The following is a 13,596-nucleotide window of genomic DNA, read 5'->3' on the forward strand; positions in this document are numbered from 1 at the left end:
CGCAGAGCAGCTGGTGGGTAGATCAGAACCAGTGACGTTCTGGTTAGTTGACCATTGTTTAATCGACTGTGCTAGTGAAGCCTCCTATGTCAAAAGACACACATGTAATAGTCGTAGCATATTCTAGGAAATTGGAAATGATATTGTAATAGGATTTAGGAAATTGGAAAATTCTCATCTGGCGTCAATCAGCTTTTTAAACAGGAAAGTCTTGGAGTGTAGAGTGTAACAAGTGCCTTATATCCTTCATAAGCTACAAACGAAAAGGAACTATGTGTTAATAGCATTTAAAAGCAAAAAAAAAAAGTCTTACACATACACAGGCAATTTGTTTCTGTAAAATTTCCTTTTTATTAGTCATACCACAAATAACTAAACTGAGAGTTAAATAACCTCTCTTAGGTGCATGCTGTCGTATAAATATATTTCCTATTAGCATCACAGAAAGCCAGGTTTGGAAGGAGCCTTAAATTATTTTTGTCCAAGCACCCCTCTGTTGCTTAGATACGTTCAGCATAAATGGAAATTTTGCAACTAATGAAGGTATTTGACCTTACGTGCAGACACAGTGCTCTCAGGTGAGTCTGTCTAATTATTCCTCACGGTGGTGATCAATGAGAATGAGGATGAGAGCTTTGGGGTCCTGGGTGCGCTGGCTGTGCCCTCCATGGACGTGGTCGTACGTGGGAGACAGGTGGGAAAGGCAGCACCACGCTGCTCAAAATGGCTCAAACCAGGGCTCTCAAAGTTAAAGGGTCATGACTTTATGGCTTGTTTTATTTTACTGCCTTTCTGCTGTGGGTTATTGGAGGCTAAGGCTTTGCCTTGGGGGTGAGAGTGAAGGTGAAGGGTTGCAGATGGCAAAAGAAGAAATGTTTGTTTCTTTTAGTTGATGTCTTCAGGTGTAGTTTGCTGGCAGTATATGGGTGCATTCTGGACTCCATCGAATCTTCATTTATTTCTAACATTCTTTGAAAAGCACTTCCTTTGCCTCAAACAGTGATCACAGCCCCGGTCGGCACACACCCTCCATGCTTGTCTGAATTTGATTTCCTCCCAATAAAGACTAGCTCCGTTTTTGTCTGTCTTTGTTTCCAAGCACCTTTGGCTCTCAATACGGCGGAAGCTGAACCGAGTTCTTCCTGTTCCATTGCGGAAAATGATGCATGTGAAAATTAAACAGTTAAAACTTACAGGGCGGTGTGAGCAGCGGAAAGCTGGCCCTCCTCCTGCTGGTGGTGGTGGTGCCAAGAAGTGTCTGAAGAGGGATTTCTGTGAGGACCAAGTCCTCCGAGCAGGGTGCTGGGTTTCAGTCATGTTTTCTAACCTACACCCTCGTACCTACTACAGAAACCTGGCATCTCCCCTCACCTGTCTCACGCCATATGTGTTCCACTGATGTGTACACTGGTCATCCAGACGCTGCCAGGGCTGAGTGCTTGGGTACATACATATTCCAACACTGCCATTCTCTAGCTTTGTGACTTTGGGGAAGACTGTATACTCTTTCTAAAACCTCAGTCTTCTCATCTGTAAAATGAGAGAGACACAGCTATCCTTCAGTATTGTGAGATGTTAAGTGCTTGACACAGGCAGATGTAATGTTTTTGTTTATGGGAATTACTGTTCAAAATGCCTTTCCTATGCCATTGTCTTTGACTTTCACCCCACTGATGGGTGGAAAAACCAAGATAGGGAATGTAGACCACTAGTGGGGGAATTGGACACTTTTACCATCTCTCAAAGTTGAAAGGGAGCAGGTTTGGAAGCAGAAGATGGAAATCTTACTCCCAGATAGAAGGAAGTCACGGAGAAAGAAAGCAGCACACACCCTTCAGGGCAGAGATTCCCACACACAAAAGAAACAGACCCACAGGAGCAGCGGTGGAGACCCAGAGAAGGATAAGAGAGTGAGCTGACTGGTAACTGTCACCCCATGGAGCCAGAGCCCAAGTTTGCACAAGGACTGGGGGTGGCAGTGACATAATGTACATGACTCAGCGCTGTGACTCTGACCTAGAGTCCAGAGGCTCCATTGACAAAGGCGCTTCAAGCATGCTTGAGAAGCTGTCATGACTGATGAACTGTGACCTGTTTCCAACCTGACTCATAACTTACTAACTTACCTAATGAGCCCCGTAATCATGAATTTTATCGGTGAGTTTGGTGTGACCCTTGCAATGGGCTAGAGGGCCCAGTAGATGAGTAATGAGAGGTCTGGGAGGGATATTTGGTGTTAGGATTGGTGGAAGTTGGACCCTAGAGGAGTGTCAGAGTTCCAGGGGTCAGTTTTACCCTGTGGATGTTGTGGATGGGAACCATTGTGCCTTGTGGAGTTAGTGGAGGTCAGACGCAGCTGCCCTCATGGTACACAGAAGCAAGATGATTTATATAGCAGGTTACTGATAAACCACCCTCCAAAACTTGGTGGTACATTCATCTTCATCTAATTTCGCTTCTTGTATTATTGGCTCAGAATAAAGAGTAAATAAGTATAGTGAACGAATAGAATCAGGATACACGAATTTCCTGATTCCAAGATCCTTGTTTTGTTTGAATGACTCTGCCACTTGGAATATATACAAGCTTGTCATGACACAAGTTCTCAAGAACTCCCATTCTTTTAAAAATTATCTGTAATTTGCTATGACCAATATAATAAAATGCTTTGTACAGTCAAGAAGACATAAGTCAACATTCTTCTGGTGTTCTGATCCCAGCCAAAATCCATCTTATATCAGCAATGATTTCTCTGGCTCTGTGTTCTCCTCTAAGTCAAGCTTGAATTTTGATGGTTCTCTGTTGAGGCAGTGCTGCGATTGCATTTTAAAAATTTATCTTCAAAAAACTTATGTGCCCCTCCCACGCCAAAGAAAGCCCCTTATGTGCCATTAATGATATTGTTTCACAGTTTCTACTTTTTGTTGGATGACCTTTCTTTGAAATGGACACAGTTGTGAATCTCTTCCGGTCACTGTCCAGGTGGGTGTTTTCCAAATTTCTTATGATGGAATTATAAGCATTTTCAACTACATCTGTTTGTTGAACTCTCTCAGTGTGTATTCTGTTGATTCTCAGAGCCTTAGTTTTTTTGGGTTTTTTTGTTCAATGACCCTCGGTATAGTTGGGCTTAATCCTTCAATTCTTGATCCTGGGCGACCTCCTGAAGTGATTTAATATCAGAAAGTTCTTTTTGCAATGGTGACTTTGCATTCTTTCCTTAATCTTCCGTGTAGCAACTCTTTTCAAGAGCAAGTTTCTGAATCTTTTATTAATATTTTTTCTTTCTTTCCAGCTTTTTAGTGATCTTTGCTTCCTTCTAGATACTGTCTTTGAAGTTATCATACAATTTGTCTTGTCATCAGTAGTTAACATTCCAGATCTCATTAGTGCTCAAAATCTACATTCAGACGGGCTATATTGGCTCGTGTTTTACTTTTCTTCAGTGTCAACTGATCCTTGAATATGAGCAACTAATAGCCTGTTCCACAGTCAGAACCTGGCATTGTTCTGAGTGACAGCATTGAACTTCTCCAGCTTACCTTCCCACATAGGCTGTGGCTTTGACAGTATCCCCCCGCCCCCATCATATCAGAAGGTAGAAATTGATGAAGTGAAATCAGTTCATAAAAGAGAATGAATATCTTTTAGTTCCTTGGTGGTTTATTTTATCTTAGGCCTCTGTTTTCTTCAGGAGGGAAATGTAGCCAACCTAAAATAATAGCTTGGAAAATGTTTCTATCTTATCTATTTTCTCCTACATCTTACGCTTCTTCATTTTTTTAATCCTCATATCTAGGACAAAGGATTCAGCTTGGTTTTTTTGTTTTTTTTAAATTTAAGCTTCAAAATAGCCCTAGTAGTATATAGGGCAGGTTAATTATAGTCAGTTTTAAAATGAGAACTAGCCCTAGATTGGTTATTTTAGTTATCCAAGGACATCCACTTGTAGCCACTGGTCGTGGAAATAGGAACCTTTGTCTTTGGACTCCAGACTCAGTGCTCTTTCTCTCATATCAGACAGTGACATTGGTTTGGTCAAGGCCATTAGGGCACTTTTCACTTTGATATGGGGGAAAAAATACCCAACCCTGACCTCTTCATTGCCCATCACCCATTCCTAGGTGTCAGTTCTGTTTTAAGCAAAATAATACTTTATAACTGGAGGTAAGTATAGTTCCTTTCCAAATCACATAGAGCAGGAAAAGATAAATATCTGTATACTAGAAATACATTGGAAAAAGAATATGTTGCTGATATAGTCAAAATAAATCTTTATTTGGTAAGAGCCATTCTAGTTTGAGTTCTACTTGAAATTTCTATCACAGTATTCAACATTTGCTTAGAAAGTGCATGTTTTAAAAAAAACTCTCAATTTAAAATGTGCTAATCACCTACTCTACTCACTGAACAAAGTCACCACCTACTTGTACAAAATACAATATACAACTATATATACATATTACACTTAATATATATGTATTATATAATAAGTATATAAGATATACTTATTAATAAGTATATATTTATGTAATATTAAGTATAATATTTAGTATTAGGTATAATAATATATAATACTTAGGGAGATACACACACATATATGTGTGTGTGTGTGTGTGTGTGTGTGTATCTCCCTAAGTATATTATTTCTAATGACATAGTTTCAGCTGTTGGAAAAACAAACATCATGGAACTATGGTTTATTTTAATTTGTGACTTACATTTCGTAATACACAAAATACACAGGACAAAAAATGGAGAAAATGTTATTCATTGACTTACTGACTTACCTTAGGGAGCGGAAACATGTTGCCAGTTTCTTGGGGTCAGTAATTCATCTCCTGGTAGACATGAGTGAGAAATACGTAGCTCTCAGTACAGCTGCTTGGGCTCCATATGGAGACTGGCGGCAGAGGAAGGGGGAGGAGGGCTGAGTGCTGGAAGGGATTTCTGCAGATGAGGCTCTAAGCTGAGGTTCATGGAAAACTTGGTGATGGGGTTTAGACTCTGCAAGGTCCAGAGTGACAGCTAAGAGAGTGCATCGGCTACCTAGTTACCTTAACTAGGACCTAGTTATCTTAACTAGGATATGGCATCCCTGGTGGATGAACCCTGTGGTGAAGCATCCACGTGGCCAGCTTAACACATGAAATATCACAAATAATGGCAATGTGACAGCCATGCTTCTTTACCTAAATACTGCTGTTGGGACTGCCCTGTCTCACTATTTGTAGACTCTGGGTGGGATGGATCACTGAGATGAATGGCTTTCAGCTGCATATTTCAAGCAGCGTGTATAAGACTAATGAGGATTATGTTGCCTACTCCTGCACAGTATCTAAAAATATCCCCTTAGAGTCACCACAATTCATACCTGTGAACAATCGGAATGAAGACCTACATAAGAACTGAGAGTTTTAGGGTAAAATACCGCACCATCAGGAGCAGAACATGTTTCTGGAGAAGAGAATGGGGTAGAGAGTTGTATGAGGGTCGCTGAGGTAGTCATTTATTAAATGTTAGTTTTCTAAATGTCCTCGGAAATTTCACATTCTTTCCAAAAGATTAATCCTTTGTAGTGTCGGCCTCGTAGATTCAAAGACCTCATTTCTGTCTCTATCATATTTCCTTCTCTTTTCTCATCTTTTGATTATCTTTTTAGTTTTAAAAATTCTTTTCAGAAAATGTTTATATGGCATTGCTATCTGTAGGTGTCTCTGAGCAGTGAATGGTGGGGTGTGGGTGGGTTTTTTTGGGGTGTCTGTGTACATGCACACATACAATTTTTCAGTATACACAGACATCTGTGCTGCAAAGAGAATGATAAGGGAAGGGCTCAGCTTGCCTGCTGAATGTCACTAGGTATCACTCTCCTGCAGAGATTTCAAGCCTACAAATCTCTCTTGGTTTTGTTGTTTTCATTGTCCCTATTAAATGCGTGAGATTTATGGTGAACTTTGCAGAGGTAAATCGGTTGCACAGGATAGTGTGCTCTGTAAATGTTATGGTTCTAGTACAAACAAAGTAAATGCTGTCTGCTGTCCCCCCCCCCAATTATTTCTATTCTAGAAAGATAAAAGTTGTCATTCATTTAGAATACCTTTGTTTTTGTTAGTGAGTTTGAGTTACTATTATACTAAATATATAAACAGGGGAAATGCAGAATTCACTTGATTGCAACTAAGAAAAGAATGAAGATTAAAAAACAAACAAACCACCTTTTGACAATAGTTCCAGGAACTCGGTTTTACTGATTATGTCTTTGCTAGACTTGACACCATTTTCCTAAAGATGATATTTCATAAGCCACAGAGTGTAGTGTGAAAAGGGGTCACTCCACTCATAGATTCTAAAAAGAAGAGAATTGTCCTGGGTATCAAGCTGAGAAGAATCCTTTAAACAACTGTCTTAATTTATGCATGCACTTCCTACTGCTGTAATTAGAGGTGAAAATCATCTTAGCCATGATCCTGCTAGACCTCCTAATTACCAGTGTTCTCAAAGGGTAGTATTTATTGCAAAATTTTAAAAAAAAATGTGATAGTATGTGATCAGAGTTACATATTTCATTTTTTTCTAAATTTGTCATCTTTTTGAGTTCTCCAAGGGAAATAAACTTTATGTAGGAGGTAAAAGCAAAGTTCAAGCTTAGTTAATATAGAAGCACATTTTTTCCCTTTGACAGACTTGAAAATAAGTAAGAAGGTTTTAGCAATATAAAAATAACTTGTTTATGTTACAGAAAATCTGAGCTACTAAGGGTAATTGGGGAAAATTTGACTTTTAATATACTTAACAGAAGCATTTAATGTGATGTATATCTCTAAATTAGTAATGAAAGAATTCAGTTAGTATAATGGCTTCTACTGACTTTAAATTTCTGATTATTCAGAGTTTCAGTTATGTTCATGAATATTGCCACTTTTTAAATGATAACTCATTTAGCCCAAAACTGAAAGGTTATATTAATTTCGGCAACAAAGGAATGAGTTTCTTTCCAGGCTTGATGAAAGAGAAATAACAACTACTAAACTCTCAGTTGATACTAAACTGGATAAGCTTAGCTCTTTATAAAATATATTGATGTTTATTGTAGGAGATGAATGGCCAGCTGGGTCATTTCTGCATTGGAAAATAAGAGGTTTGGGTTTGAATGATCTAAGCTTAATGTATTATGCTTTTTGGAATGTATTCTCCAATTGAAATACACTTGCTTTGCTTGGAAACTGCTGGAGGCATTTCATCTGAATGTCCACATAGTTTCTAGTAAACGGTGGACATTTAGGCAAACCAGGGGAAAACAAAACATGTTTTGCCAGTTTGTGGGTTTTTTAAAAAATATTTATATTACACCAGCACATCTAAATTCTAGACTGGAATGGTGCATGTGACTTGTCAGATTTGGGGACCATATTTTATTTTGCTTCTGATTCGGTGGGCCACTGCGCTTGCTTGTTTCAGTCCTCGCCTCCGCCCCCTCACTTTCCCTTCTCCTCTCACTCCCTCCTAGCCCTTCTTACCTTGTTCAGTTCCTTTACCTCCCATTCAAACAGAAGATAATGGCTTATTTATTAGAGTCGGGATGCCCCTATCTGATTCAAGACTTTGTGAAACGGCTTCTCAGTTGTAATGAAACTTTAAGCCCTTGATTTAATGCTCAGAGCCACACAGTAAGGGCAGTGGGCTAGAAGCTTATTGGAATAAGGGGTGGTGTTGGAAAGGAAAAGTCTTCAAGACACCTTTTCCCAAAGAGGGACAAAATATATTTGCTGCACTGATTTGTAATTGTGCATTATTACCTAATTTTATTTTTTCAAATGGGTTGAAAATGATTTTGAGAAATCTGATTATTAATTTATTATATTTATTAGGAAAATATGAAGGGTTTGTGTTTTGCCTTTGTTTGTTTGGTTTTTGTTTTAAGCAGAGGCTTTAACAGTTCCATAGATAAAAATAAAGACGTCACATAGAAGAAGTATATGGAAACCCGAGGGGCTTGCCGTTCAGGAGCAGCAAATTCCCTTTTCACTACTTTATCCTTCTGAGCTGTTGCACTACTAACTTAAAGACCGCAACTCTGACAGTTGGACTTTTCCAAGGGAGAAAAATGGGCAATTTCCTCCCATGTGCTTTTCAGGCCTGGGACACCCTCTGGGGTGTCAGCCCCAAGTCTGTCCTGACTTGACAACAGGGAGTTGAGGATCCCCCTCTGAATCCTGTTTTCTTCTTTTAGCTTCCCCCCTTCACCCATTGGAATTATTTGCCACTTCTCAACCATTCCTCAGGATATGTCAGCAACTCTCTCTACCTCACATTTATGTCTCAAAAATCTAGATTCTTCATTTAAATTAACATCTGCTCATCCTTATTCTGATAATCTGTTTTAAAATTTCACATTTTGGTGTAGTACTTTACAGCTTATATACAAGGTAATTCAGTTAGTATATCTATCATATATCTGTGTATGTAATTCAGTTAGTATATCTATCATGTATCTGTGTATGTAATTCAGTTAGTATATTTATCATATATCTGTGTATCTATCATGCTAAAATATTTGGAAGGCATCTACCTGACCAACTAACTGGAAAAGATCCATATTCCCATTTAAAAAATAAGAAGTGACCAAACAGTGAGGAAAACACCCCCAAAATATCCTTAATATGCAAATAAAACCTTACTGAAGATTATGAAGAAACTGGCTGGAATAATAGATCAATAGGGAACTTGCAGAAATTCAAACTAGATTCAGATGAAGCCATGTTACAAGAAATATCATTGCTGATCTTGACTGAAAGCAAGAGAGTACCAGAAAGATGTTTACCTGTGTTTTATTGACTATACAAAGGCATTTGACTGTATGTTGTAACAAAGTACAGATAATATTGAGAAGACTTGAGATCCTAGAACACTTAATTCATGTGAAACCTATGTACAGACTAGGAATCAGTTGTCTGAATAGATCAAGGGAACAGTGCATAATTTATAATCAGGAAGGGTGTGTGTCAGTGTTGTATCTTTTCTCCATACCTGATGAATACGTATACCAAGCAAATACTTTGAGATATGAATCTGTAGACTAAGGTGCGCCTGATACAGGCCATGGTCTTTGTAATCACTTGTTATGCATCAGAGAGTTGGACAATGACTAGGGAGGATAGAAGGAGAATTGACGCCTTTGAGCTGTGGTGCTGGAGAAGAGTATTGAGTGTTCCATGGACTGCCAAGAAAACAAACAGATCCATCCTAGAGAGGGTTAAACCAGGCTACTCCTTGGAGACAAGGATTCTGGGGCTTCATCTGACATACTTTGGACATGTTGTGAGGAGAGACAGATCCTTGGAGAGGGACATCACGCTTGGTAGGGTAGAGGGAAAGCACAGGAGGGGAAGACCTCCTGAGAAGGTGGATTGATTCAGTGACTGGGGTAGTCAGGATGGGTGTGTCAGAGGCAATGCGATTGGCACAGAATAAAGCAGGGTTAGGGCTGTTGTACATAGGGTCGCTATGAGCTGCAAATGACTCGACGGTACATAACAACACACAACAACATGAAGAGTATGGCATCAGGATTGGAGGAAGGACTCATCCATCAACAGCCTGCCTTATGCAGATGACACAACTTTATTTGCACAAAGTGAAGAAGGCTTGAAGCACTTATTGAAGAAGATCAAAGACTATAGCCTCCAATATAAATTACATCTCAATATCTAGAAAACAAAAATCCTCACTGCTGGACTAATAGGAAACATGGTGATAGATGAAGAAAAGATTGAAATGTCAATAATTTCTTTTTCCTTGGATCCGCAAACAACATCTGTGGCAATAACAGTAAAAAAGATCAAAAGATGTGTTGCACTGGAAAATCTGCTACCAAAGACCTCTTTAAAGTTTTAAAAAGCAAGAATACCAGTTTAAAGACAAAGGTGCATGATTCCAGGTGGGTATTTTCAAGAACTTCATGTGCATCTGAAAGTAGGATAATGAATATGAATGACCGAAGAAGGATTGACATCTTTGAATTGCAGCGTTTGAGATGAGTATTGAATAAAGCCCAGACTCCAAAAAGAACAAGCCTGCTTGTCTTGGAGGAAGAGCAGGGATGATGATGATGATGAGATTTAATCTCACATACTTTGGACATGTTGTCAGAAGGGGCCAGTCCTTGGAAGAAGACTTTTGGAAGTGGTGAAAAGTCAGCATAAGTGACAAATAACTGCAATGAGGCAGGTTGTCACAGTGACTGTAGCAGTAAGCTTGTGTATCTCAAAGATTGGGAGGGTGGTCGGGTTTCTTATTCATTGGGTTGCAAGAAGTTGTAGTCAGTTCCATGGTACCAAACAAAAACCCCACCACATGCTAAAGTGTGGTCTTCTAAGAGTGTGTGCCATCCAGTGGGAAGTGACTCTTATCTGACCAACCCCTGAGGTTTCAAAGGCAGGTCATTGCAGGAGAGGAGACTGCCCATCCTTCTCTCGCAGAGCAACTGGTGGATTTGAACTGTGTGCCTTCAGAAGTGCAGCTGCTTACCACTAGACAAGATATGTATATGTCTATGTATGTGTATATGTACATGTATATGTATATGTATGTGTGTGTACATATATCTGATATTATTTATGTCTTTCTTTGAAATGAGCATGCATTTAGCTATCTAGATATATCTTAATTTTCCTCACATTTACTTGTTAAGCCTAGAGAGTAGCAATGGGGATAAAATAATCAGTGAAGTTAAATGAGAACTTGGGAGTTTGAGACAGCTAAGAGGAGCATCAGATGAAAAATAGCCCTAATTCTGATTCATTTCCTCACACACACGTAAGACTTCATTTTTCCTTGGCTATTCCTGAATCATAAACAGATCCAGACAAAGCATTTGATTTTTGTTTTATTTGAAAGATAGCGTTAGAAGATTTTATTTACTAAGATAAAAATTTTCTCATGTATTTTAATATCATTAGAATTGTAGCTCATAAAGTTTTTTGCTTTAGCAGAAGCTTGAATATTGTTAAAATTTTGTTACTATAAACACCTGACATAAATGACACATTGTAATTTGCTAAAGACTAGGGAATGTTTTAGCCAATTTAGCAAACAACTTTCACTTTCTAAATTGACTATTTTTCCTAAATTATGGATGTTATTAAAAATGAATTGAAAATAATCTGATAGCTGTGACAATATTTTGATCTCTTTTATATTATGACCTAGTTTAAGCCCAAGTAAAAGATAACACATACACATTTAATATGAAAATTATATCTTTGTAGTTGTAATAATTTCCAATACAAACACACAGTGAACAAAATTCACCCCAAGAGGTGACTCTTCCAAACACTCTATAGGCAAGTAAATGTTATGAATTGCCATTGACTGCACAACACTTAAATACTAGTGACGTGTGGTAATAGGAACTGAATAGTTGTTGGCAGAGTAGGTAACCTTAATATTTAAAAGAATCCCCAGACAACACACACACACACCCAATTAAAAAAAACAAACAAACAAACAAAACCAACACCCAAACATTTGATTATTTCTAAGTAGATTGCAGGCTAATTAAACATAAAATCTGGAAAGTATTATTTTCTAGTAAAAAAACTAGCACAGAGTTGTCCATGCAGCACTTTTCCTGATTCATACTTCATTGGCAACATGCAAGCAGATGACTGGTGTTCTCCCTTCCAGAGCGGGTAAGAGGTGTGTGTATAACATACAGGAACATCTGTTAGTAGGTCTCTCCTGAAAAGTGACAAGGGCAGAAGCCTTCCTTCGTTCAAAATTAATTTGATAATGAGAGCTCTCTTTGAAACCTCCGATGACTCAACAGTGAACAGTAAGAGAGCAAAGCATGCAGGGAATTCCCAATGCAAGTTAATAGGTTGTGGTAATAGGATGCAGCACTAATTCCTCCCTTACTAATTGCTAATATAATCATAATTTACAAAGTCAATATGGAAGCATATGAAGGTAAATAAGAAAAAATAGCAGATCTGATTATTATTAATTACATTTCTTGAAATGCAGCAGTACATTTGAGGATAAAGAAAAACTTATTTTTTTCCCATCCTTCCACTCAGAGAATTGCTGTGTTCCAAAAATGCATTCTCAAGTACTCAAAATTGGTAAATAAATCAGTATAAAATAAAATAGAAACAAAAAATTTAGTAGCTTATATTTTAAAATTGGGTGCAATTATTTTGTTAGCAGTTGAAGCCATCCCCAAGTTAGGAGAGGCTTCATTTAAACTTTCTGGGGCAGAAGTGACAGCATAAATTGTCTCTCAGTAAGCAGATTGCATTTACTGAGGTGGCCAATTCCTCAATCTTGTCTGTGAACTTGTCTAATGCCGGATAATTGGGGAACACCTGTGGAAAATTTTGATTCACAATTTGTGTCTGTTGCGGCCACATGTTAAATGCTAACTAGGTTTGCAGCCTGAATCTACGTCATAAACATTACAGGGGGGGAAAGATTCCTTAATAAATCAGTCTGATCTCTCACTCAGAGTCACCATGAATTCCCATGAACTCAGCAGCTCCTAACAACCAGAGCAGCAAGTGAAATATGACCTGAAGGGAACCTAATCTGCATCCCCTTCTGTGGTGTCACCGGCAAAGCCATATGGTCACTTATTATCTCAAATAAAAAAGATGAAGGAGTGAAAAACAATATAGATGAGCTTTTAAGTAAATCAGCATATAATGAAATTTTTCTTTTAAAAAAAGATTAAGGGGAAGACCCACTAAATTTATTGCCACTGAGATGTAACCAACCCTCCCTCAGGTTGTGAGCTGAGGATGTAAACTGCACGGGAGGAGATTGTCCCTCCTCTCACAGTCTCTGGGGGATTCAGAGATGATCAGCCTTAGAGCTGGCAGTGCCACTCCTGTGTACTGTGGCCCCAAAGCTCCTAGTAAGATACACAGTAACTGCTATTCTAACACGGTAAATGTTACTTGGTGCTGATGGACGGCAAGAAGAGGGAGAAGAGAAACATTGTTTTATATATTGTACCTTTATTTATAAGTTGTTCAGCATCCCATCTTTCAGCTAATTATAAAGGAGTAGCCCATAAATGAAGTCTTCTTCAGAAACTAGTGATTAGTATAGTTTTAAATTTTTTGCATTACTCTTTTTAAGATGATTTTCATTGTCATACATGATGCCTAGAAATGTAATTTAATGTAAACAGAGTCTGAAGATACAATAAAAAAAAGGTACATTTGGGTAAATACTGCCTGTCAAGTCAATTCCCACAGGACAAGTTCCGTTATGCTTATAAACTGTTGATTTCACGTTAAAATGAAACTTTTCCGTTGATTTTTATTCTGAATTGCTAAGTAAGGACAATCCCCACTGTCTGGCACTGAGAACTCAAACGTAATAGCGTGGATTCACTTGGTTCCAATCAAAGTGACCCTCCAGCAGGTTGCAAGGGCTGTAAATTGCCATGGGAGAGACTGCCTCTCTTTCTCCAGAGGAGCTGGGGGTGGGATTTGAACTATTATGAAACCCGAGCATATTCGATTGAGCATATTTGGAACAGCACATCAGCAGAGAACTGCCGGAAGTCCAGGCTGGGTTTAGAAGGGG

The sequence above is a fragment of the Elephantulus edwardii genome, unplaced genomic scaffold (genome assembly GCF_000299155.1).
Source record: "Elephantulus edwardii isolate Elephantulus edwardi_28Jun2011 unplaced genomic scaffold, EleEdw1.0 scaffold00091, whole genome shotgun sequence".
Classification (NCBI taxonomy): Eukaryota; Metazoa; Chordata; class Mammalia; order Macroscelidea; family Macroscelididae; genus Elephantulus; species Elephantulus edwardii.